Source organism: Choloepus didactylus, chromosome 2, assembly GCF_015220235.1.
Source record: "Choloepus didactylus isolate mChoDid1 chromosome 2, mChoDid1.pri, whole genome shotgun sequence".
NCBI classification, from domain to species: domain Eukaryota; kingdom Metazoa; phylum Chordata; class Mammalia; order Pilosa; family Megalonychidae; genus Choloepus; species Choloepus didactylus.
This window is the reverse complement of record NC_051308.1, coordinates 61,850,639-61,878,164: the sequence shown is the minus strand read 5'-3', so window position 1 is coordinate 61,878,164 and position 27,526 is coordinate 61,850,639. Positions and strand designations below refer to the sequence as shown.

At 34.7% G+C, this 27,526-nt stretch overlaps 1 long non-coding RNA gene across 2 annotated transcripts in view; it reads right to left on the bottom strand.

Moving 5' to 3' along the window:
• Positions 1 to 746: 746 nt before the first annotated feature.
• The window catches only part of LOC119526172, a 40,612-nt gene continuing 13,832 nt past the window's right edge, over positions 747 to 27,526 (bottom strand). The window contains exons 2-3 of one of the 2 annotated variants that reach the window (XR_005215137.1): positions 6,623 to 6,782; positions 747 to 4,738 (exon numbers count right to left, since the gene is read on the bottom strand). This is a non-coding gene — a long non-coding RNA (uncharacterized LOC119526172). Of the gene's footprint in view, positions 4,739 to 5,968; positions 6,783 to 27,526 lie in introns of those variants that run through there. The other variant, XR_005215136.1, reaches the window with a different exon arrangement.

The following is a 27,526-nucleotide window of genomic DNA, read 5'->3' as shown; positions in this document are numbered from 1 at the left end:
TTGAATAATTTACCATTAGATTAGATATTTGGAAGTTCAAAGGATATCTCAAATTTAATAGGACCTTACCAAAGTTTTAAATAAAAATATTGAATTGGTAGGGCTTTATCATATCTTCAGCTTTAAAATATACACGGATAATAGGTATGGAAAACAAGGGGGTGTGGTACTGAGAAGGGAAAAAGAAACTTGTGAATAAAATATTGTTAACAAAGTGTTTGCTAGCATAGGAAAAGGAAAATTTTACTTTGTAGAGAGCATTCATAAAAAGGTTTTTAGCTCATTTAAATATCCTGTTTGGGAGTAGCATATCTTTTTTTTTTTTTTTAAAGTTTTCCTGTCTTGCAATGGTATGTCAAGAATCGTTCAATAAAAGTACAGACTCTCGTAAGTCATTCTTTCCAGTGGCAATACTGATTTAGTCTACAGAAATTAAGTAAACACAAATTTATATACCTTATTTATTTATTTCTACTCAGTCTTTCCCATTTTTAATAAAGAGGAGTGTATCAAAGTCAGATTAAGAAGCTATGCCTAAAGTTAAACATGTCTCTAGGGCAGTAGCTCACAACGGGTGGTTCTGGACCAGTGACGTTACAATCACCTGAGAATTTGTTAGAATGGCAGGTTCTTGGGCTCACCACCTAAAACAGAAACACTGGGGTGAAGCCCAGCAATCTGTGTTTTAACAAGCTTTCCAAATAATTCTGATACAGCTAAATTGTGAGAAATTCTGACCTAGAAAATCTGTAGAAATCAAATGTTTCTTCAGTAACAAAGTTGCAAGAAATAATGACACAGTACATCCATAAAGAAATTGTAATTTCTTTTCAATTTCAACATATTTTATTACTCTTCAAATTCAGTAGCAGTGATAAATTCTCATATCCACTTTCCTCTTTAATTGCACATTACATTAGTTATTACCAGTGGAATACTTTACTGTAATTTAAAAAAATGCAACATAGAGAAATAAAGAATCATTACCCTCTTCATAAGGAAAAAATAAAAACTCAAAGCATGTATCTGTCTTATAATTTAGTTACTACCAGTTGGAGCTATAAACTCTCCAAAGTTTGATGTGTAAAGTTTGACGCTACAGATCCACAGCTATAAGTCCAGTTATAATACATTTAATGTTTGGATGGAACTGAACCTATATCTATTCTTAGTGTATAATTCAGGGTCTGTAAAAGCACACCAGGTATTTTAACTTTCATGGATCTGAAGCATTTAAAATAATCCAAATCTGAAATATATAATAAAAAAGAAATATTGTTATATATAAATTTTAATGCTTTTGCATTGTCTAGTTGAGGGTCTTTGAAGTAGTTAACCTTCAAGGATTTCAGAAAAAATCCATGAAAGCCATTAACGAGGAAGGACAGCCTCAGCTCTGTCATCCCAGGTGTTCAGTGGAGAAGCCACACACACACACGTACACACACACACACACACACACACACATGCTCATTAGACATTTATAAATCTATACTGATATGATATAAACTTTCCTCATTTAATATATCTGAATCATTCATGTAGTGTTTTGATTAGAGTCAAGTTAAGCTAAGATGTAGTGATTTAACAACTTTCACAGTTTTTAGATAAATAATGGATGAATGCCATATAAAATATTTTTTCTTTGTCTATAATTTAAGATTACTTAATTCCTGGATATTTCACTTTTGATGGCACGCCTCCTATACTTCCATGTGGTTATTATTTTTTTCTTTCCTATCCGTATATTTCCTGCAACACAAACACACAGACATACACACACACACAGTCCTACCAAGGTGATAGGCTTTCTGCTATTTTACTGTTGTTAGTTTTAAAAAAGAAATTGATAATCCGTATTATAGAGACACGATTAACAGCCCATTTTAATGATGACTTCCAAGGTTTTCTGTGAATTTTGTTTTATTCTCAATATTTTATGTGCAGCCCCAGAAAAGTTGTGCTTTAACACATGGATAAAATTATAGAAGAGCATAATGAGGGTCAGAAACGTTCTGCTATAGTCATTCAATTTCATGTTGAATTATTCTATTAGGCCCTTAGTTTGTTCTCTGCTACAAAGTTATCTCTGAAAATATATTATTATATTTAACTATAAAACAAAAGAAGACTATTAATTTCCAATGGAAGGTAAACATTTTGCATTAATTTACTTGATTTACATTGCAGGTTCTCAAATATGACACACAATATGAGCTCACATTCAATAGACCTTAAAATTCATGTATTACCTAGTGATTTTTTTCAAGTGATGAATGCACCATTTAGATTCCTAGTTTTGAATCCTGCATAAAAAATTTGCATTATAGACCTGATCTCTTAGTATGTAAGAGTTCCTTATGAAAAATTTCTATTACAGTTAATGCATAAACCAACAAAACTTATTTTGCATAGAGATAAAAGAGGAAAACAAAAATGCCTATACCAGTGGTACTCAACCACGGAAGATTTTGCCTCTAGGGGACATCTGGCAGTGTCTGGAGACATTTTTGATTTTCACAACCTGGTGAGGAGGGATGTCACCTAGTGGGTGGAAACGAGGGATGCTACTAAAAATCCTACAAAGCACAGGAAAGTCATTCAACGAAAAAGAATTAACTGATTCAAAGTGTAAATAGAGCTACTGTTGGGAAACCCTAGCCTAGAGAGAAAAAAATAAGGTTCTATCCATTCTGTGTAAGTTGGCCATAGTTACTACAATTGCACTGATATCCATTTACCTTCCATCATAAATGTGTAACCCTGGAATGTGAAGGAAATTCTCTTTTCTTATACTCAAAAATCCAGCCCACCCTAACCCTCAAAAACTTTCCAGAGGAAATATGACTAATGATTACAACCCACCATCGAATCCCTTTTAATGAGCTCATATTTTGCACTGGAATTTTGCTCTATGTGGCACATTGCCTTGTCTGAATGCTTAGCTTTGTTAATCAACTTCTTTTTCTGAAAAACAAGACGTTGTATGTTACTTACTTGAAATAAGACTGCATCTTATAAAAACAAGTAGTCACTACACTATTTATATAATTACTGCTCTCCCAATTATTTTTATTTACATTTCACATCTTATTAACTTTCCTTTATAATTGAAAATTAGTTGACAAAATGCTGACCCATGGTCAATTTCTAAAGAAAATATATTTTTGATCAAGAAATATCTTCCAATCTGCCTTTCAGCAACTTCTACAATAACCCTGAGAATGTTTTCTCAAGGGTATGTCATGACGTTTTTCTTTGTTAACCAAAGGTTGGTTTTAGGCTTCTTTGGTTAAAGAAGTTATCCAAAATTGAGTATTACATCTTAAAGTTTTTTATGGTTATTATCCTAGTATTTTATAACATCAAAGTTAACAATGGACAAATGTTGCTGTGCATATATAATTTATCTGGAAATATAAATAGAAGATGGTGAATAATGTATTTTTGAACAATCATTTGAAATTTCATTGAGTTACATCTTTCTGTGCTATCTGTAGAAAGTAGGCAGGTGATACACAGCTGCACTTCCTGTCCCTAAAGACTCCAGGAGAGGCAGTTTGACATGAAGCCTAATTATCACTGCAATGTTTGATCATGGATATCTTTATTAACGATACAACACCACAACACCTACAAACTATTACACATGGATCTCGTCAAATAGTATTAAAACAACAAATATTAAATCCAATTGTTAGAGATTAGTCTACCTAAGTATTAGGTAAAAATAATCATGTTCACCCTCATTTGGAGTAATTTCTCCCCAGGTTTTTGGCTATGGAATGAAATTTTTCCATAAGTCTGATTTTATTATATTATAGTGTACTGTCATTTTTCAAAGATTATTTAAATCATGACAATCATACAGACAGTGCAGATTTTGACACTGCTTAACTGAGTTTGGACCCTCTGAAAAACAAATCAAAATTAAACATTCAGAGGGCCACAAAATTGTTGTTAAAAATTCTTATTAAAAAATTTTCACTTAGATACAGCCTTGATATTTTGGGACCAAAACATATGCCCTGAACAAGTGACATTTGACTATGGAAACTGAGAAATACTTAAGTGTTACTGTTTCATCAAAATGTTCATTTTAAACTGAATAGATGGGCATCTTTTAAATATTTGCACCAAAATATACTTGGAACTAAAGAGTTAACCAAATTATGATTTATTAAATACGTCTAAGAATTGCTTTGTTAACCTTAAGGCAGCGTGGCAGGCTTTTTGGAACTAAGACATTCTACTTGTTTAGTTTGCAAGAATACACATTTCCAATAATATTACCACACACATTTCTGTATGATGTTTCAAGGATTAGTCTGAGTGAATATCTCTTTCTTAGATTTGTTTGACATTTCTAGAAAAACTAGAAAGCCAATTTAGGTATGATTAAAATTTTAAAAGGTTGATTTTATAAACATATCTGTTGGTATTTTTAAATATTATATCTTCATAGACAAACTAGGCATTCTCTATAGAATTCCACTGATAGCCCCAAATCATAGGAACTAGCTGTTTATCTGCAATAGATTTCCTCCCTACCACCACCTCTTCAATTCTTATGGGACTAATCATAAATGAGAAGATAGGAGTTTTCTTCAAACCACATTTTAAGAGTACAATGCTAGTAATGGGAAAAAAACTCACAAAAATTTCCAACACAATTTAGGAAGTAGCTTACCTTCTTTTCTTCAAGGCAATCTTTTTTGTTCTGGTTAAAACTACAGAACTGTCAGTAAAATAAATAAATGAAATACAAAACAGTCAAATGAGGATTGTACTTGTATATATAAAAGTAATATTCATTTGTATACAGAATGTAAGTTGGTTTACATACTTTATACATATACATATGTCAGAAGATACATTAGCTATTAAAATAAGTTTCGCAATATGAATAATAGCCTCAGGTAATTTCAATAGACATTTGACTACACTGAATGATAGTGACATTTTACAGTGTACATATTTTGAAGATTATATCTCTCTTCAAGCATTTCTAACCGCTTTCTAAGAAAACATTTTCTTTCTCTAAATCGATGTAAAACTATTCTTAAACTAATGGCACATACAGACTAGCTGAACGAGTTAGGATACACTATTTTCTGCACTTCAGTTTCTTCATCTGAATATGAGAGTTATACTATATGATTTCTGTGCTTTCTTCCAGCTCTATGAGACTGTTAATACCAATAAAAATATAAGGATAAGGCCATATTATTTATTGAAACTCCCAAGAGCATAGGGAATGTTATGTAAGCTAGACAGGCATCTATTTTTCTTATAATGTTATTGACGATCCTGTTATTGTTAAAATTCATTCTTCAAATTTCTCCACCTACAAATTTGGTTGCTTGACACTCATATGTGCATACATGTTCTTACAAATATTCCGGGGGAGTGGGACTCTTTCCGAAAACCTACAGCCACTGCATGTTCAAAACGAACTGGTCCCTAAGTGGGTGAGGAGGCCCTTTCAGATGAACAAGCTTTTTTTTCCCTAAGAGCACCCAGAATGGAAGAGTAGGCAAAGGCCAAGCAACCACTGTTAACCCAGTAGGTTTTTTTAAAAAAGGGCGGGTGGGTGGAGGAAAAGGTAAAGAAATAGGAGAAAGGAAAGCAGTATGTGGAATTGTGAAAGACAGCAACAAAATCAAACCCACAGTGGGGGACACAGGTATGGGGGACTATCTGGGAAGAGGGACCAGCAAGGAATCAACTATCAGGAACTACATCTGAGCATCTAGGGCCTGATTTACTGGTATATCCTGAAGTGTCTACTTTCCGCACTATGTGCTTAAGTAGCCGTGTCTTTAAATTGCCTGACCCGCAACAGCTGGTTCTGTTGCCACCACAGAAATAGAAATTATAGCTTTCAACCCTTCATTTTATCTCTCTTACCTATAATCCTCTAGTTCCAGTCTGTCTGACCACTTGACAAGGGTTTATTTTTTTTCCCTTTTTTTTTTTTTTTTTTTTTTTAATTAGCACAGCTTTGGGGAAACACTTAAGTATGCTTTACATACAGAGAACAGGAGACAGCCTTGGAAACTCTTGACAAGAAAAAAAAATTTCCTGCTGTGAACATAAAATGGCACACAGGGCACACAATAATGATTCTCTTAATTGAGATTGTCTTGTATCTTATTAAAAACCATCATTTACCTGGAGGTCTTTCTTGCAAAATATGCTAAGATATTGTACAAATTTTACAAAGGATGTTTTTCAAAGCCTCTCTTACTCATCTATTTTCACATGTGTGTTATTTGGTTAGGTCCTTCAAAGGGCTGCAATGTTTACTTTTATATTTAAAAAAGAGTGAAGATGAAAGCTATTATTTGAATACAGCATTGCCTTCAGTGGCACCAAGATGCTTATTATAACTGCCCTGATGAGAGAGTCCAACCGTCTCATGAATGCCAGTCTCATTTAATATGTATTTAGGTGCCCTGTCTGCTGGTTCACCCAAGTGATGTGGCAGATATCTGACGAAAGACATCTGTTAATGAGAGGAAGAAAAAGAAGAAAGAAAGACTGGGGGCGAGGATGAAGAAGTAATTCTCTGTGTTGGAAAGAGCAAAGCATTTTGAATGAACTCACAGACGTGACATACCTTAATCTTGTCCCAGTTTTAGGGTACAATTAACCAAGCTCTCTACTCTTCTTTGGAGACCAGGCATGTTTCTTTAACTTAGTAGAACTGTCATTGAAGACAATAGATTAAGCTTCCTGCAATATCCTTCATGGATTTGTTGGTAATTTTGCCAAGATCCCTGCACAAAACAAAAAGAGATTGCATGTGAAACTCAGGCCATGGTAAACCTACCAGCTAAAATTAATTTTATCCTCTCATGAGGAATTTTGCCAATTCCAACAATCGGTAGTAAGGAGTTGCCAACTTTTCACCTCCTAAATTTCCCTTCTCTAGGGCTACTAATTTGGCCCAGAAACATTGTGATTTTTTTTTCCATAAAACAAACCTTGTCAAACATCAACCAGAGACACTTCAAAAGATAAACTAAATAGTTTTGGTTACCCCCAGTATGCTAATTAATTATAAAGACTGGCATTTATTTGGATGTATTTCCAAATGTGTAAAACATAGTTAAAAATTCTGAATAATATTAGCACAATTATTATGAAATCTAAATTTTTGTTCCCAAACATCTTAAATACATTTGCTTTGTTTTTTTTATCATCTAATTTCTCAACTAATGCATCTATCTAATTATACCATGCTATCTTTATATCTTTCTTCTAGTCTATAATAACAGTTAAATTTTCAAATAGGAAAATACAGAATGTGATTAAATAAAGGGTTTTTATCCCTTTTCAATAAAGCTAAATTAAACAAGCAATTTTGTTTCTTTTTAACAATAAATCAGGGCATCCTAACATTTTATATAAAAGAAAAAAGAAGAAATATTGTAAGAGATATTGTTTAGGACATAAAAGTTTGAAAGTTTGTTAATCTTCCCAGGTTAGACATAATGTTTCCTCCTTTCAGCAATGTATTTCTACTTTCATTTCATAAGAATATCAACATTTTCTTCTGTATTTTCCATGCTACAATATGTTTTCTTCCCACAATTTTCTCCTATGCTCTTTGGCACCTGGGGTGAGGCACTGGGGACGTGAACTTAGGAAGCACAGCTAAAGAGGTCTGCATGACCCTCTGGCTGAAACTGCAAGGAAGTGAATTAAACAATTTTACACAGCTTTCACTGTTCTTCCCATATCTTCAGAGTAGAGACAGTGTGGGGAGGTATAACATTACCCATCTTTTCTGTCTGCAGTTTTGGTGTCACTCTGGTTCACCTTGGCTCCCTCAGCATTCTGTACACACCCACTTAATGGTAAAATAACAAGGGAGTGTGAGTTAACATAAATAAGTATGGCAGATATATTTTAAGAAATTTAAAATCACGGAGTATTAGATTTAATGTTATAGCGTTGAAACGTTTGGGTAAGTGAAAAATAACACCAGTCAACTGCTCTGTGATGCAGTGACTACATAGCTTTCAACTGATGAACTTTACAGAATTCATCAGGGGCTTCCTGTCATTACTAGTGAGATTGAACTGGTCTTTATATTAAACCTCAAAAGTTTTAAAACAAAACAAAAAGCTCCCCCTTCTCCCCCCACATACATATTAGCATTTTGGAGACAATGCTGTCTTGGTAGATTTATCACCAAACAATTTCCTATAATTTACAAAATTCCTTATATTATAGATTAGGGAAACTGAGGCTCAGGAACTCATCAAGCTTACAGAGTGGATAAAAATTATGCCCACAGAACTCCCAAACTAGTGCTGCACCATGCTTCCTTTTGATAGCAAACAGATGACTCCTTTCAGCATTTTAGATTGTTTTTAATGTCTTAAATGAAACATCGGTTTCATTACTTAATGTTGTAAATCTCTTGTTAAAAGGTTGTATCATATTCTGATGAGAGGAAAGGATGGCTCGAATGTGTCCTGCCATGACAGGAAATAAAAAGTTGTGGAAATAAAAATTTGTGCAAAACATTTTAATGGTTGTAGGTTTTTCCTAATATTCCCATTTTCCTCTCAGTCCATTTATTAGATTTTTGAAGCAATTTGTTAGTCTCTTTTCTCTCTCTGATGTTCCAATTGACTGAAAAAATTCAGAATTGCAGGAACTTGAAAGTGGAGTACAAAATGTATACTCTGCTTTTTTTTTTATTTGTGGTCCAACCTTTTTTTTTTTTTAATTAAAATATCCCCAGTGCAATTTCTTGGCCTATTACCCCTGGCAGTTGCTATTAATTATATTTTAACCTTTTAATGGTTAACACTTTCTAAAACATACTAAGCCCATTGTAAGTTTTCTTCAGACATTGAGCCCATCTATCACGAACAGAGCACTACTGAATAGATCTGGGGATACATGCATGCTCAATAGGAGACAGAAGTATCTACCAAAGGTTTCGATTTAGCTATCAAAGTGAGGACAGAATTGAATAAAACAAAATCCCATCAAAGAGGCAGTTTAACACTTCTTATAGAATTCTCCTGTTTAAAAGTGACCTAACAGCCAGCCACTTTTCATTACAATTGAATTTACTTTGCATATAAAATTAAAGAAATGCAAACTCAACACCAAAATTAAAAATCTAAGTGGGTTGGTGGGGTGGGGGTGAGAGGGGGGAGCGACCCCTTATATAAAAAGATTATTTTAAAATAAAACTTAAAGCTTCCCTTCTCCCTCCCTCCCTGTCTTACTCCTTCCCATCTCTGTCTCCCCACCCCTCAACAAATAATATCACTTAAAGATATGCTATGACTTATTCTCTAACTCATTTTGTTATTTTGTTATTCTTTTTTTTCACTGATTTCTCTTTTCCCCTCAGAAAGTTATCCTGGCATACTCAAATTCAGGTAGAAAGAAAATCATGATCTTCCTTAGCTAAAGATAATCTTTCTCTGTCTCGCAGTCCTCCCCTTTGCAGTCCCCTTTGCACCCACACAGGGCCTGGTGTGTGTGGAGGCCAACCAGAGAGCCCTCACTGTTAGATGCAAGTAGAAAGAACTGTGGAAGCCAAGGACTCTGAGCTCACAAGCTAAAACTTGCAAGCTTGGCAAGGCTCAGATGCCAAGATTTGAATCTCTAATAAACTACTCTCTGCCTTTCCAGTAATGATATCCTGGGGCTGCTGGAAGGGGATTCTTTTTATAGGAAACATACTCATAAGGATTTAATATTATCTTTCTATACCCTTTGATTAAATAGTTTTTCTTTTTAATTCTCTCCTTATTTTGTAGGCCCCATCATGTGAGCCCATGTTAATTTTTCATGCAACAGTAGTTTGAAATCTACAGTCTCTCCACTGAGCCAAAGATATTTTTTCCTTTTTAACCATGTGCTTCAGACTTAAAGAAAAAAGAAAGAAAAATCTTGCCACCGAATGGTTTTTTACAGACTGAAAAGACTCTTAGGTTAAACAACATTTGTTCAGCTTTGATGTAATCAAATGTAATTTCAATCTTCTTGAAATATTCAGCCCTGCCTCTCTGAAATTGCACATGTGTGTCAGCTTTCAATTTTTCTAACTAGGATTTTACACATGAAATCTATTTTCACTGAGAAAATGGAATCTGTGTGTCTTTGTTTCTCAGCGCACTGTTTTCAGGCATGTTCTCTGGCAGGGGCTCTGACTGTCGAGGCACTGGAGGAGGGCCCTGGCGGTCATTTGTCAGTTTTTCTCGCATCTGTAATTTCTGGCCACTCAGCAGTGTTAGAGGATCTTGGAAAGGGGTAAGAGGGATGGGGGAGAGCTTGTCATTGATGAAAGCCAAACCCGGAATAACTGCCCGATGTTAATGACCAAGAAGAGAGGGGAGATTCTGCCCGATGTTAATGACCAAGGAGAGAGGGGAGATTCTGAGAAACTTTTAATGTGCTTTCATGACAAGGTTTTTGGAAATGGCTAATTCACAAAATCGTACATGGTAACATTTTCAAATCTCAGTTTAGAAAGCCCCTGTCCATATTGTGTTACTGATTTCATAGCTTTTAGGTTGGTAATGGCTCACGAAACTATTTTAATTTTCCACCAGTGGCTTCTGGTTATTTCTGCCCTCATTTCCTTGTAACAAAACTGACAGCCCAATTAAACATCTGCAAATTTTAATCTGGATTTTCCCCCATAACTATTTTGCTTTTTTTCTAAAGCTTCCAGATGTTTTGGTGCCTTTATGATCTTAATGAATGCAAGTATATTTATTCCTATTTCAAAAAGAAAGAGTAGATGGACTGACCAGATGTGTCTACATGAAAAGCTTCTTAATATACCAATAATCAGGTCAGTATTTTTGTCTCTTTATGGGTACATTTACATTAGAATATATCTTATTGTCTTTTAGCACTTTACTGTGTGATTTGATCTTTGTAACTTGTTTTTGTGGGCTATTAGAGTTCAGATTTCATACTGTGATCTGTTAATTAATCGTTATGACAGATGAAGAAAAGAATCCAACTCTGTTATCTCAGTGTATAATAATAGGGAGAGAAGCTGCCATGGTTTGTTTTTTCTTTCTTTCTTTCCATCTTTCTTTTTTATTATTTTTTTCCTGTGAGAGATAAAAAGTTGTAAGCTATGTGAATCAACAATGTATTTTAACTCAGTTACTGGCTTTGTATAAACTTAAATTAAAGGAATCGTTATTTTGTCTTGAAGTGTCTGGACAAGAGTTAAAAGAATCTCTCCTATATTTGAAGAAAGCCTGTTTCCCATAATTAATAACAGGAAGCCATGTAAACAGGCTTTTTCTGACAAATGAAACTGAAACAGTGACATATACACAGAAACATGGGAAACCGAACAATGCAGCATTGTCTGATTATAGCAGAAGAGTTGTGCAGTTCTGATGTACTTGTGCAGTACTCACATAAAACTTCATTAATTTTACATTTCAAAGTGATTTCTGATCATTTAAACATCTGCTTGTAGAGCACAATCATTTTTCCCATTGGTTAGTATTTGAAAATCATCTCTGGCTATTTACATGTTTAACTTTTAGCTAGAAAATCATTACTTCCTAGAATGTAGATTTTCCAGAGAATCAAATAAACATGAAGGAAGATGTTCTCTTTTTTAAAAAAAAACATTATTTTTAGCTTTTAAAAGGCACATTTCTGGAAACCAGAATGCCTAATAGGATAATTTTGGTGCATATACTTTATTTTAGAGCGGTTGGCGGGCTGGGATGGGGGTATATTCATGAGGTCTCAAGCAAACTAAAGGCAACATTCATTAATTAGCCAGACACGATGGATAACTGGGCAACTTGACCCACTTGTGCCTAAAAGCACTGGACAAAGCTTACCAGGAAAGTAATGTGTCTTTATCTTCCAAGTGTATCATGTAGTGGGACCATCTGATCTCAGCCCTGACCTTGAGAGCAGACTGATGTGAAATGTGGTTTCTCTGCTTCTCAGAAACACTGAGCAAGATTTTAAAATCTTGGGATTTTACAGAGTCAGCTGCTTAATTAAGTTAATCTTTAGGAATAAGTTGCTTGATTCTGTCTGATTTTTTTCAGTGCATTTAAAGGTGATTGTCTGAGAACTGTTAAATGTAAAACAAAGCTTAATCAAATGTTTATTTTTGTTTTGTTGGCTGAAAAGGAGAGTAAAGAATGAAGGCAAAACTAAGGAGATGCTTTTGTTTTATGATATACTATATTTTGCCAATTAAAGGATGTATTTTGACTACAGTAGTATAATAAAAAGAAAGCTAAACTGTGTCACATAGAGTTATTTGCCCAATTGGTAGGCTCCCAATAAATCACATGATAACAGAAAAATGAGAGTGAAAAGCATCCTGGGTGCCACATTTTGGACCATGTGTAATGAACATACATTCATGCAACTGGTCATGAATTGAAAACCAAAATTCTTTTTTTTTTTTTTTCCTTAACTAAATCTGTAGTAGATAGAAATTTAAAGCAGGGAGTTTATGCTCAGAGCTGACTAGCTACATTAAAAACATATAACACATGTTTCATTTTTTATATATACATGACTGAAGAAAAGTACATATGACATATCTGTAACAGCCATACTTTATCTCCAGAATCTTATATTTGTTGTGGAAGTTGAAACCAACAGAAGGAATATCTTGAATTTAAAGGAACAGTTGGTTGATATGAGATAAATCTTCAGGAGCTTTGCTAATTGCAAGCAAAAGGAAGACATTTTATAGATTGTAAAATCTTAGTGAGTTTGTAGGTGAGCAAGAAAAATATTTAAATATTTAAAGCAATGATATTTAAAATGTACTTACTTGAATTTTTCCTAAATATAGGGTGGACCAGCTGTTAGGAGTACATTTTTTCTTTTGGAAAAATAAGGTTAATTAAACCTAAATTACAAGAAACCTCACTACAGTTCTCTTCCGTTAGATCCTGGTGGAAAGGCAAGTCCGTAAGGTCTGATGCTAGAATTCTACATTTTCAGACTGGTGCTTTGGAAAATATAAAATATGTTTTTTTCCAAATGTTCTAGATAAAGATCTTGGAAGACCTTTAAGTATAAACTAAAAACTTTTAACTATTACCTATAAATTGACATGGGAACAAGGAGGATAAACACATTTAAAAATAATCTTTTTCACAGGAAGATTTGTTGTACATTCATGTCATGATATGTAAAGTTGTTCTTGGAAGTGATTTGTCATAAAGATCGTGTGGATGATATGGGTTACATTGTTCAGTGGAATGGTCCTAGAGCCACCCAAGATCTGGTTAAGCTTATTTCTCAGGTTGGTGGGTTGAATAGAATTGCCAGTGCCCTGTAAGAATAACATGTTCCCTCTCCTTTCTTTGGCTCCATCAAAGCGCAATGTACTCACAAGACTTTAGACGAGCCTAACGGGGGAAATTTGGTGTATTTATTAAGAGAATGGCAATGAGCTCTGTACATAATTTCCATAGGGTCAGTAAATCATTCTGCTTGTGTAGGAAAGTAACAACGAAGTGAAAGAAAATGAGATTTGGAAGAAAAACATGTTATAGACATAAGCCTCAGTATTATATGTGCTGCTGGGCCTGGACTAATACTTTGACCAAAGAGCTAAAAAATAGAAAGCAAAGTTACTAGTTCGACCAGTGTAAATTTTCTCACAGTAATGTCTATTGGTTCAAGTGATATGTGTATAGTAAATGCATTTCACTCTTCTGTTTGCTCATTATATAAACACGTGCTTGATAGTTTCTCTGTCACATAGTTCTGATTTCTATTTTCCTTTTTAGTAACATGCCTCAGAAAAACTGAAAATTTATTTCCTGATGTCTCCATTTCCCTCTTGTTTTTATCTTTCTCTATCACTATCTATATGTCTATTATCTATCTATTTCTGTATGAATTTTCTCTAATAGGTATTCCAAAGAGAGAAAATATTTGGGTATGAATGGAAGCTGGCAAAGTTATTTCTTGACTTCTGTGTGGATCTTGACTTCCAATGTCTTTAGTAGCCCCTGCAATCTATCTCGTCCTTAATCAACATCTAACACAATCTGGGAAATTTCTGTTGTGACTCTCATGTATGAACGGGGCAATGCTTGGTAACACTGTTCACTGAAGCGCTAGGAAACAACTGGAGCATTGGCACAATTCTTTGACAGAAAATTCAGCAGTTTCAACCTCCCTCTGCCACCCCTCTTAAGATTGATTTTCATCATCAAACAAAATTCTTTAGCTATTCTACTTCCCCAAACAAGGAAATGCTTTCAAACTTGAACCAGATTTTTTGAGATCTTTCTGTCTTGCATTTTTGTGTGCTTTTGTTGCCCAATCCCAATATATTTCCTGTCATTGTCATCTCTCTAAACACTGCAACCTGTAATACACACTGAACCCAAAGGAGGAAAACATGTTATTTTTTTCAATAATGTGCTAGCAACAAAAATTAAGATGAGCAGTTTTTAAAAATCGATTCAAACGTGAACAAAAAAGGGTTGTGATGGGCCCTACATTAAAGTGGCAATTAAATTTTTATTTGTAGTACAAATATAGGTCAGGATGGACACACACATTGTCTATAAATATTAGACATGTTGATTCTTCTGAAATACATTATAGTACAAGCCTAAGATATAAAAAGGAACCATTTTGTTTTTGCCTTACAATGAGCAAGATGGTAGAATACTATTGCATCTAATCAGCATTCTTCTTTCTTCTTTTTCCCTTTCCACCATGTCCATGTCTTCCTCCTTCAAAGGGAAATTTGCTTTGATGGAGGAAAAATTATGTTTGTAAATTTTAGTTTTAGAAAGTAGAACATTAAGTTGGCCTTGATGGTTTACATGTAGATTATATTTCATCCTTAACATAGTCAGAGGTTGATTTATTTTTGCTTTACAGAATGAGAGGATATTTAAGAATGAAAATTATTGTAAGTATAGGTTGTAGTATTCAATTTCTGTGAAAAATATGAAAGATGTTAAGAGAATACCTGATGTCTTAAGAGGCTGTGCATTTACTTACAGTTTTTAGAATATCTAACTATGCATCATGAATTTTGCTGAATTTTACTTGCTTCCAAAGAGAGGGTTTATTCAAAACTTAAAAACATGATCAAAAATTCTCCATGGAAGGAAACTAAAACAAAATGCATGCAACCTTTGGAAACTGATGCCGTTCAATTCCGCATTTCTATTCTGCTTGGGAAACTTACATTCCTAAAGTTTTCAGCTTGCTTTATTAAAAAGTGTGATAAATAGGCATGACAAATTGTACAGAACAGATAGAACACAAATCAGCCCTGCCCATTTCTGTTGTTTCTTCATTCTTTAAATAAGTATCCATTGCTTGTATAAAAAGGGTGTGTGCCCTTTTATTTGGCAAATCCTATTTCTTCATTGGCTTTCACATTTCATGGGGTAGGAATAGAGTCAACAGCCTTTTATACATTGGGAAAGCAACATTTACTGAATAGGATAACCACAGATTTTGCTCCTTTCTTTTTGGTATCTTTTGCACTTTCTCTTGTAAATTCTGTGGCAGCAAACAGTGATCAAGCCAAATTTGCTACATGAGTTAAAATCCTATAATTTCAGATTATAAAAATTCTTCCTTTAACAATGTTTATGAAGCCAAACCACTTAAACATTTATTTATTTTTCTTTCAGTATACTACACTCAATTTCATTATACATATTATAGCAATGTCTTTTTTTTCAGTTATTAGCTCTTACAAAATGAATGCTGTATAGATGATGAAAGTTTTTTGTCCATTTTTTTGTCACTACATTATAAAAAGAGAACTTCTTTGTTTTTAATATTATTTTACTAGTATTCCACCTATAATTTCAAGAAGAGGTATTAGGATATGGTCTTGTATCTCCATGAGAAATTGTTTCTAATGCTGATTATTATCTTACTAAGCTTTACATATTTGAGATATGTGTGGTTTTGCGGGGCAGGTTTTTTTTTGTGTTTGATGTTTTTTACTGGGATTAGGAAATTTTACATCCTCAAATCTAACAAAACAAATAGCCATTTCACTACATTCTCTCATCATATTTAGCATATTCATTGAAGCAGAACAGAACAACTCCAAAGAAAAGACTCAGAGGATATTATGCTCCCATTTTTACTCTTACATAATCTTTTGAAAATATCTAAAATATGCAATCAGGGTTTAAGCATGCCTGGCTTTCAGTCAATCCAATTTCCAAAAAGATGGGGCTGAGTATTAAAACATCTGACAGAATAAATTACTCTATTCTACTTATACTGAATCTACATGCATCTCATATAGCCTCTTCTAAGGCAGGAAAAGTCACTTGTTCTCTTTCACCTCTGTATAGGAACATAAAGACAAATTGCATTTTTGGAAGGGATCTTAAACATCATCCAACCAATGAGACTATTCCTAATAAATTATACAGTACTGACTTGAGTGCTCTTGGTGATGGTACTTAATCAGAAACTATTCCCTTCCATATTTTAATATGTCCTTATTCCAGTAAATTTGTATTGAATGAATAACCCTGGTAAGAAGGAAGTTGTTGTTTCCTATTTCTTGTACTGTTTCATCTCCCATACTCATGTTTGCAAATTTTTCTATGATAAGAGATTAGCACAACAGTTAGGATTAAAATAAAAAGACAAATCTAATAAGCCACACCATAAAAGAGATGATAGGACTCATTGCTGATGGGATGGAGAAAAGGTTAAACATTCTTTTTGTCTACTTGGAAAAATGCTTACTATTTTTTTTTTTTTTTTTTTAATTTTGAGAATGAGCAATTGGTAGGAGCCACCAGATATAATTTATTTAGCCCTTCAAGGTTAATGGCAGGCTTTCTTTACTTAGATCATTTAACTTCAAGGATGATTTGGGATTTAGGTGTTTAGAAAGCAGGAACTTTGGCCAGGTCTCTGTTATTCTTTCTATCCCTTGGCCAGAATATCAAGCATTTGGGGGGGGTTGTCAGTAAATGCACAGTACATTAAATTACATTTAACTTCCAGGAACGGGGCTGGTTAAAGAAATAAAGGCTTGACTCAAGAAGCTGAGGGAGAAAAAAAGAAATATATATATATATACACATACACACACACACACACACACACAAATATTTAAACACATAAATGCAGACATATATTTAAACTTTCCTATTTGAGTCAGGTGTGGGTCTAGTGAAAATCTGCAGAAAAAAAATCTTGTGATGAAGAAATGACTCACAAGTGTGTGTGGGGGAAGACTTAATGTCAGTGTCCATATTTCCTGATTAAAATATAGGCATGTGCATCATGTTCTGGCATTCCAAATATAATAACAGCTAAGAATCTCCAAGAATCCTTAAATTCTTACTCAAGAACAAGAAGAAAAGAAATGATTAGCACCCAAATGTTCCAATAAAATGTTCTGTCTAGCACAATACTATCACTAGTAATAAACCTGATTGGTTAACATTTTAGAGTAAATGAATAGATGATTGAGAAACATAACAGAATAAAAATGATAGGTCATTTTTTAATGTTCCAGAATAAATGAATATGTGAATAGACAAGACTAGAGTCAACTTAAGTTTTTATCCTTAGAAATGTTTTATTAAATTGTATCTTTAGGTATGCTTTGAAAAACATGTAAATTTTAAACACACATACACATATTCAAAAACAGGACAGCATGGAGAATATGACTTACAGAATGTAAGACTTCTCCCATATAGGGACACAATTGCTCATAAATGGGTTATTGCATGATTGTTTTGGACGTACAAAATACAAAATAGTGATAGAAATCACTACCTTCTTCTTTTGAAAATAAGATGCCAAAGATTTTTTATGAAGCTATTTGGTCAATATTCAAAATTTTTCCTAATATCAAAAATGCTTTACATATAGTCTTTTAAATAATGAATCCTCTTGGGTATGTGGAGGAAAACTTGGGAAATGCAAAATTAAGTGGAAAGAACAGTAGCCTTGGAACTCTCTGAACTGGTTTGGCCTGTGGCACAAAGATGCCATCCAGGCTTCTGTGAAAAGCTCCCGAGAGAGGAAGAGTGAGGATATTTGACACTGTAAATATGGTATCATGGAGTGCTCACAGAAAGGATACCATTTATCTGGTAGAATCTTACTTAATAAAAGTCTTAAAGAATAATTTGACCATGGCTCTAACTTAAAACATTTCCAGGACCCAGCCACTTCTCACCATCTCCACTGCCACAGACCTGATCTAAGGCACCTCCATGTCTTGCCTGGGTTGTTGCCATAACGTCTAACTGGTCTCCATGCTTCATCCTTGCCCCATCCCCCAACCCAGCCTAACCTGCTATTCACACAGAAGTCAGAGTAACTTTTAATGCTAGAGTCAAATCTTGTGAATCCCTTGATCAAACTCTCTATCTTCCCCTCTTATTCAGAATAAAATCCCAAATCTTAACCAGGCATGTAAGGATTGATGTGTCCACCTCCAACCTTCCAGTTTATCTGCTGTCATTGTTTCCTTGTTTAGTCTGTGCCATCCATGATGGCCTTCTTACTCTTCCTCAAGTACCCTAAGAACATTCCTGCCTTGGGATCACCTGCAATTGCTATGACCCTGATCTGGAAAACACTTATTTGGATATTCATATTGCTCCTTCCACTCTTTCATTCAATGCTCAGCTCAAATATTACTTTAACATAGAGGTCTTCCCTGATAGTCTTATATAAAATGTCATGCCTCCCCCTTCCATCATTCTTTTATTTCTCTTCCTAGTATTTATTGCCACCTAACTTACCATATATTTTATATGTTTACTGTGAGGAGGGAATATGTCTGTTTGGTTTACCATTGTCTCCTGTGCCAGTTTGAATGTATTATGTTCCCCAAAATGCCATTATCTCTGATGCAATCGTGTGTGGGCAGACATATTAATGTTGATTAGATTGCAATTCTTTGAGTATTTCCATGGAGATGCGACCCATCCAACTGTAGGTGATAACTCTGATTAGATTATTTCCGTGGAGGTGTGGCCCTGCCCATTCAGCGTGAGCCTTGATTAGTTTACTAGAGCACTATATAAGCTTAGACAGAAGGAGCAAACTTGCTACAGCCAAGAGGGACAATCTGAAGAACACACAGGAGCTGAGCGAGGAGCTGCAGCTTACAGAGACATTTTGGAGATGGCCTTTGAAAGCAGACTTTTGCTCTGGAGAAGCTAAGAGAGGACAAACACCCCAAGAGCAACTAAGAGTGACATTTTTGAGGAGCTGCAGCTTAGAGAGGAACGTCCTGGGAGAAAGCCATATGAAACCAGAACTCCGAAGCAGACACCAGCCACGTGCTTTCCTAGCTAGGAGGTTTTCTGGATGCCATTGGCCATCCTCCAGTGAAGGTACCCGACTGCTGATGTGTTACCTTAAGACTGTAACTGTGTAACCAAATAAATCCCCTTTTATAAAAGCCAATCCATCTCTGGTGTTTTGCAAATGGCAGCATTAGCAAACTGGAGCATCTCCTTAGCACCTAGAAGAGTGCCGGACTTATAACAGGTGCTCAATAAATATTTGCTGAATAAAGGAATGGATGCACAGCCATCAGTTTTCAGAGGTACATAAGCCATACAATCTCTACAGATTATATCAATTTCTTGTATACCACAGTCATCTCTTCTCATCTTATAAGGGTCCTATGTTTCATGTAATTCATTTGTTCTGACAGTTTACTCTTTGATGAGCTCTCTTTATCTGTAATTTTTTAATGATTAATATTTAGGGTACATTATCATTAAAATCTATAAAAGTAACTTGTTTTCAACACTGGGCATTTTTTGAGCATAGATTCATAAAGTCATGAGAATCAGAGGAAATGAAATTTATGTAATAAAATCAAACCACTCCTATCCAATTTCTAAGGTTTTTGCATTCAGCTTATAAGAACTGTCTGATTACTACAATTTAGACAAAGAATTTAGTGCTTCTAAAATTACTAGAGTTATTTCAATCTTAGTTATGGTTCTTGAATTTCCACAGGATTTTTTCTAAGTCCTCATGCATTCGTTCAATATTTCAACAAGTACTCATTTTGCACCTACTACATTAAGAGCACTCTTCTGGGTGATTGGGATCCTGCCTTCAAGAATCAGTCTTCTAGGGATAAAAAGACAACCCAAGGAAAAAAGTGCTAAGTCCCATGAAAAGGATAGAGCTGAAAGGTGATTAGAGTTTAAAATAGTGATTAAATGCAACAGAATGGATAGGCGAGATGCATTAAAAGTGCCATTTGAGTTGGGTTGCATTTGGACATTCAGAAAAGAGGAGGGGGAACATTTCAATAGGAGGAAAGAGCATAAGCAAACTATGGAGGTATATGCAAAATAAAACAATAGTTCACATAGTAATGGGAAATCTTGGGTTAAGATTGTTTATACATTACATTATCTAGGATAAGGGTACTGTAACTCTAGTATATAGTATTGCCTAAATTTAAAGGGACTTGTATACACACTTGGAGATATGCTTTTATAAAAGACACGTCTTTTGTTTTCTCTAGCTTTGTAATTTAACAGAAAAATTCTCAAAGATCAAGATGGATTAGAAAAGTTAATTAATAATTATATACCATTACTGGCAATGTACTCATATCTAGCATTGAGCTCTTGAAACAGAAAAAAAAAGTCATAAGTTATTAAACCATTGTTTATATTCAACATAACTAGGGTATGTGCCACCCACATTAGGTTTCATTTTAAATGTGTTAACATTATCAGATCTTTGTTCCTATGACAAGATATGCACCTATATAGGCACACTGAGACAATTTTCATGCTTTATGCGGTGAGTGCTAACATGACAAACTAGCTAAGAAAGCTTGGGGTAAAACTGTTTTTCCATTTTTGTATTTCCAGTGAGAATCAACATTTTGTCATTTATGTGTAATTCAGGACTTCACTATAACTTCCTGATGCATTTCATGACTAGCAAATATATGGTGAAGGAGACAAGTGCCACTTTCAGGTAGAATTTTGACATTGTGTATCTTCTGTGCCTGAGAACATCTTTCTCTGTATACAGTTTCTTTTTTCGAATGCAAAATATCAACAAACTTGCAGGGCAGGGCATTTACATGGGATTTAGCCCGGTCCAAGCAAGTATCAGCTCCTCAGTGACATGCTTGTGCCTTTCACTAGTCCTTCTGTGGATTAACAGCCCTTGATTTCTTCCTTATGTGAGCTTCATTTGCTCTTTACACTTTTAAATAATAAAATTATATCTGACCTGAAACAACACTGACTTAAGTGTGTGTTCCAAATGTGTAATGAGGACAGAGATGAGAAGGAAAATAACTGCTTGTTCTTCCACTTTTTTTAGGAGAAAAAAACAGCTTGGGAAAAATACAAATTATGTTTTCTGCTTTAAAAAACAACTGTTTCATTTGGGGGAATTACAGTAAGTTACCTCATCTGAACTGATGCCTGAGTTATCATTCTAACAAGCAAGTTTGATCCTATCTTACTTTTGTTCAAAATCCACAAGTGTCTGCTTATTGCCTGATAAGTAGCAATAGCTCTAAGAACATAGCTTTGTAAATGATAATTACGCGTCACAAATAAGCCAGAGCAGTTTCCCAGAAAGGTCTCCACCCAAAGAGTTCCACTTTGAGGATGGAACGTTGGGTGAATGCCTCTGTGAACTCATGATGTTCGTGGCATAGAAATCAGTAACCAGGAAGGCTGGGTGCCTTGAAGCTGGCTATCTGAATGTACCAGTGTCTTCAGGCATGTCTTGCTATATAACTGTTTGGCAAACCTTGTGACAGAATCCCTCTTAAAATTATTTCAGAACTAGGTCAGTAGAAATCTGTTTAATGTGTCAGCTTCACTCTTGCACTAGAATCATTCTGATATACAGCACTGGCTTTCCCAGGAGTCACTACTACATCTCTAGAATGTATGTGCTAAAAGGGAGCAACTTTGAAGGTTATCTCAGCTATAGGCCACAGCCATCCAACTGCTAGCTGCCACAAAAGGCAAAAGGTAGATATCAGTGGAAAGGTGGAGAACAGAACATAGTAGAGGAGAAGCAGGACAGAGTGCCACACCCACATTAATTACATGAGCAAAACTGTTTCAATTCTCCATATAAGTAAATTAATACTGCATAGTGAAATGATTGCCTAGAAATGTTTTCAAAATGTGATTAGATGATGAAGGACTAGTAACAGTTGGCAGAAGACTTGTATCAATGTGAATCTGACACAACAAAATGTTTCATATGATAAAATATTTTTTTAGATATTTGCCATGCCCTATTATTTAAGTATTTAAGATAGTGAGGTAGTTTTTAGAAGGAGCCTTTATAGAAATGTTGAATGAAATCCATTATTTAAAAGGACATACTTGATTTGAAGGTGAAACCAGAGTTGAGGAGGTTGGAGGTGGGCTGAAAGGGAAGCAATTTTCTTGTGGTTGGCTCAGGTGGAGAATCCATTTGTTCTACCCTTTATAGGTTGGAACCCCATCCGTAGGACCTGGCAGAATAACGGGTATATGTCTCTGGTATAAACGCCCACGTGCCCCTTACCTGTGGTTCTAAATGAGGTTTCTGGTAATCACTTCAACCTTTGGTCAAACTCTTTCAAATATAGAATTCTCCTCTTATTACCAAATACATGTAAGTTAGCTGCCTTTACAAATATTAATTTAGATAAAGAATCAAAGTTGTTTTTTCACCTTAAAGTTGCGTTTTGCTATTTTGTCTACACTATGTTGTACTGACTTTCAGAAAATGTTTATGCCTATCTTTAGGATAAAAAGTTTTTTCTCCTACTCCTTTTTATGTGTAGTGATCTCCACCAGCATACTATTCATAGTTCCTTCATTTTTCGTTCTACTCCCAGACAGGTGCATAATGGGGAAGTTTGGAAGCAAAAACTGGGCATGTGAGCTCAGCATATTTCACTCTCCCCAACACCTGCACTCCAAGAGCTATCTGCCTGCAGAATGCACATACTCTCAGATGACCTTCTCCATGCTGTAATTTTTCAGACCACATTGTTGAAGGTGTAAGTCACATTCTTCAAAATGATAAGCTTTTGCAGTAATAAAAGTGATATTTTGTTTCCATCTATTGTATTTTTTTAAATTTCAGAACTTGATTGAAAAAGAAGTGTGCTGTTTATTGAGTATCTCAAAAACCCAAACTACCTAATGCATTGTTTGAAAAAAAAAAAACCTGCCTGTTTTCTGTATGGGAGTGAAGAATTACATATTTACCAATATTTGATACTATTATTATGATTCCAAACTCTCTTTTTTAATTGTAACTCAGAACTATGTAACAGGAGGGTCCAATTTGACACATTCTTATTTTCTTTTTAAACAACTTGAATTAATTTCTTCCACTTAGTTGTGCTGACATTTCATTTTCTCTGAGTTAAAATGATAGTATCTACCTAAATTAGGATAATAAATAAAACCAATGGAGATTAAGATTTTTGATGGCAAACACTGTATTATACTTTCCTTTGCTCTATTGGGGAATATAAACTTTGTCAAAAACAAACATTAAACATCGAAACTTTTTACTCCTCCTCATTACTTTTAAAAACATAAGGAACCAAGATGAGGTTGATGACACTGCCCTGGTCCTGTATTATGATTTCTTTAATCCCCTCTTGAGTTTCCATTAAGTCAGAAGTGACACTTCTCTCCAATGAGAAAAATGTAAAATAAAAATCTACCTTCTCATTTACTCTCTCACCAATGGAAACTCCCAGGCCACTCTAGTATCAGAATGCTTAGCCATATAAAATCTATGGCAATTTAGTCAACACTCTTGAAAATGGCTGTGTTGGAGGCAATGAGATACAATAATGCCCTGAAGAGCATAATTCTGAGAATATATATGGCACAGTCACAACTTTAGAGGTGCTAATAAAGGGCAACATTCATACGGAGAGGCTCAACAGGGACAATAACCACGTGAGCAGGAAGGTGGAACTCCACCGTAGCTGTTATTATAACTCCCGGGAATCCTACCTGCATGCCATTTCCATGCAAATAAGAGAAGAAAACAGAATGTGAGGAGCGGCCTTTCCAGATGCTTGAAATCTCTTTAGAGCTGGCACTGCACACCCAAGTCTATATGAACAGAACAGAAGTGTGGCTGTTCCTGGATGTCTCACCAGCTACATTCTGATCTGGGTCACAGTGGCCCATGGCTTCCACTGAGTCCTAACATGTGTTCCTTGGCTATTTCTCTGGCTTTCATTTTCATTTTAAAACTATTCTATGTCATCTTAACAACTATCTTGTTTATGTTTTTTTTTTTTTTTTTTTTAACAGTTTTATTTGCCACATCTCCTTCTAGGTCTATCCCTGGATGAAGTCAGATTCCCTGACATTGATAAGGGCAAATTTAGGAAGTGTGGTTCCCTCAGTTGGGCTCAAATATCCTTGAGGTCTACTGTGGATAAGTAAATAGTCAAAGTAAGCCCCTTCCCATTTGCTCTGTAACATAGAAGGGAAGAGGAAAGATAATGATGGTGATATTGATGGAAAGTGTGGAATTATTCTGAGGCCTCAATGGTCACAGGAGGATCTACGAAACAGGCCAAGTTTCAAGGTGACAAGAGGCAATAACTCCCTTGTCAATTGGGGGCATTCAGATGACCAATGGCTCTAATATCAATGGTCTCAAGAGCTACTATTGCTATGAGAGTCCAAGCCCTTGCACAAATTAAAGTGAAGAGGGTACTCTGTCTCCATCCATCTAGCTTGATTAGCAGCATGGCATGGGTGATCCCATCTATTTCACTGCTCTGAAATGATTTTGAGACCACTACTTTCTCAGTTCTCAGATGGGGTGTAAGGGGTATATAGTACAGGGTATTCAAGCTACAAGAGGAAGTCAGCCCTAATTTGAAGATTCTTGAGCCACTTATAGGTAGGCTGAGTGGACCAAGAGTGTATGTCACTGCATATGCTAACTGTGTTTATTCTGTGCTCATCTCCACTTTTTCTGATATCATTGACTTGATGAAGATGGATCCTGGAATGCAGAGAATGACACTGAATGAAATTTAAGATCCCAGTCATTATATGTAGTTTATCTGAGTTCTTCCAACCGCATGCAGATTTATTGGAACGAATGTTTCACAGCAGAAGCCACTTGCTTGATCATATATTTTGTTGGTGAGTTCTTTCCCCTCATGACATGAACATTCTCTAAGAATTGAGGAGAATATAATTTTGTCAGTTAATAATGACTTGGTACCACTTTTTAATATACTATCAATGCAAATGTTAATTAGTCCACAAAAGTACTCTCTTCCACTACAAAAAACAAAAAAACAACAATAACAACAACAAAAATAAACAAGTTACACTACAGGAAGTATAACATTTCTTAAAGTTAGCCAATTCATTTGGTTAATTCTTGAATTTCTATTTTCAAATACATTAGGAATCAAGGAATAGACTTTATCCCAAAATTATACTGAACAAAATCCAGTATTTTCTCTTATAATTCTGAAAATTTAGGCTCTTTACTCATCTGATTATTACTAAGAACATCTATCTTTGCAAATTATTGAAGGAGGGCAATTGTGTAAATGTAATTCCTTTAACATTCTGCCCATTTTGGATTGTGAAGATATAGGAGCTTGCCATTCTCAAATTAAAGATTATAAAGTGAAAATGAATATCTTATAACCACATAGAACAGAATTTTATTTTTCAGGATATGTTTTGAATAAAATAAGTTATTTACCTTCAGTAATTTATATTTAATATTGAAACAATTTGCCTATGAATACTTTGAGGGTGAAGACTATGTTCTTTTCATATTTTTGATTTACCATGTAGCCCAATGTGTAGAACAAACAAGAGCTCAACAGCTCAATAAATATGCATTGAATTAAAGTGGCACAGTGACCAAGTCTCTGTCTTTTATGCCTAGACCATAAACTATGCAATTTAGTCAGCATCTCCTCTTTGGCTTTCTACTCTTCACAGACACCATATTCAACTTGTATGTATATAGTAACAGATCCATGATAACAAATGAATATTTCAATAAATGACTCAAAAATCACATATGGAAATGAATGTTTAAGAGAAAAGCAGGTGAAAATTATGAACAAGTGTTCAAATATAAAACTTTTTATTAAGAATTCCTTTAATGACTCTTACAGTAGTTATTCAATAACATTTGAAAGACTGATTGGAATATTATTTTTAAGGGCTAAGTAATGGAACTTCTTCAGGCTAGCCAACATTACCAGAAGATGCTGCAAATTTACTGCAAAATTTGTTTGAATATAGAGCAATACTCAGACAGGAAACTTTGCCACAATAGCTTCTAGTTCCCTGCTATTATGTTGCCTTTGATCTTTAATAAAGGCTTTACCATAGTGGGTTGAAATTACTCATAGGCACACTAGATATGTTTTAAAATAGTGAATACCTTTAGCAATATTTTTAAATGAATGAAAAATGTATACTGTAGAAAATAATTCAGATGCAGCATGTAATGAACAATTCTTTAACGTTGCTTGGGAGTGAGTTTCCATGATGAGTTTCACTACTTAACATAAAATCAAGAACTTTTTTTTTTTAGAAAGCTGGGTGCCCCAAGAAAATTTTTGGGCAATGACATACATTTCTTCTCCAAGAGAGAAGTTGAGTTGACCACAGTTTCACATCTAGAAACATCCAGTTGATTAATCTTAAAGAGTCACATGAGAGAATATCTTGTGAGTCCAACCAAGTCTCTAACTAAATCAAGATTTAGTTGTTTATAGAAATTCTAGAAAATACCAGAAAAACTATTGAGAAATGATTCCTAAGTACATATTTGTAACCCTTGACAGAATCCATTAATCCTGATCCAATAAAGGGATTGTCTTCAGATTTCCTTTTCTAAACTATGAAAAAGTGAAATATGTTGATGCCTGATGCCTTCCCCAGAGCTCACATTCAATAAACATTTGAGATTGATTGTGAAATGGCTACATTGTAACAATTTGATAGCACTATACTTGGATTCAATTTTATGGTCCTGACTTGTAAGGATTATTGGTGACAACATTTGGATGGAGGTCATGAAAGGCTGGACTCTGTGCTACCGTAAATCATCTTATAGGCAAGTTCAGTGCATTTACTAAAATACCATAAGACTAATTCCTAAATTTGAAATATTATTGATATACTCTCTTTTGAGATATTGCTTCTATTTAGATGGAATTGCAGAATATTACATGTTGATTGGGTAAGGGAGATAAAAACAGGAAACTGATGAACCCATGGGGAAACATGACTGAGAACAAACTGATTTCATAAAGCAAATACAATTGGCATGGAAATGAAAGGTGTATTATCCACACAGGACAAACTCCATTATAGTGAATTTCAAAAGAGTTCAGTGTACAGGAAATTTAAATAAATAAATACAATAAATGGGCTCTTCCCTGGTACTTATATATGTTTCGTCTCAATCTTCCTTGTAATGGAACTCATTAGAGAGATCTGACCTGTGCATCCAAGTATTG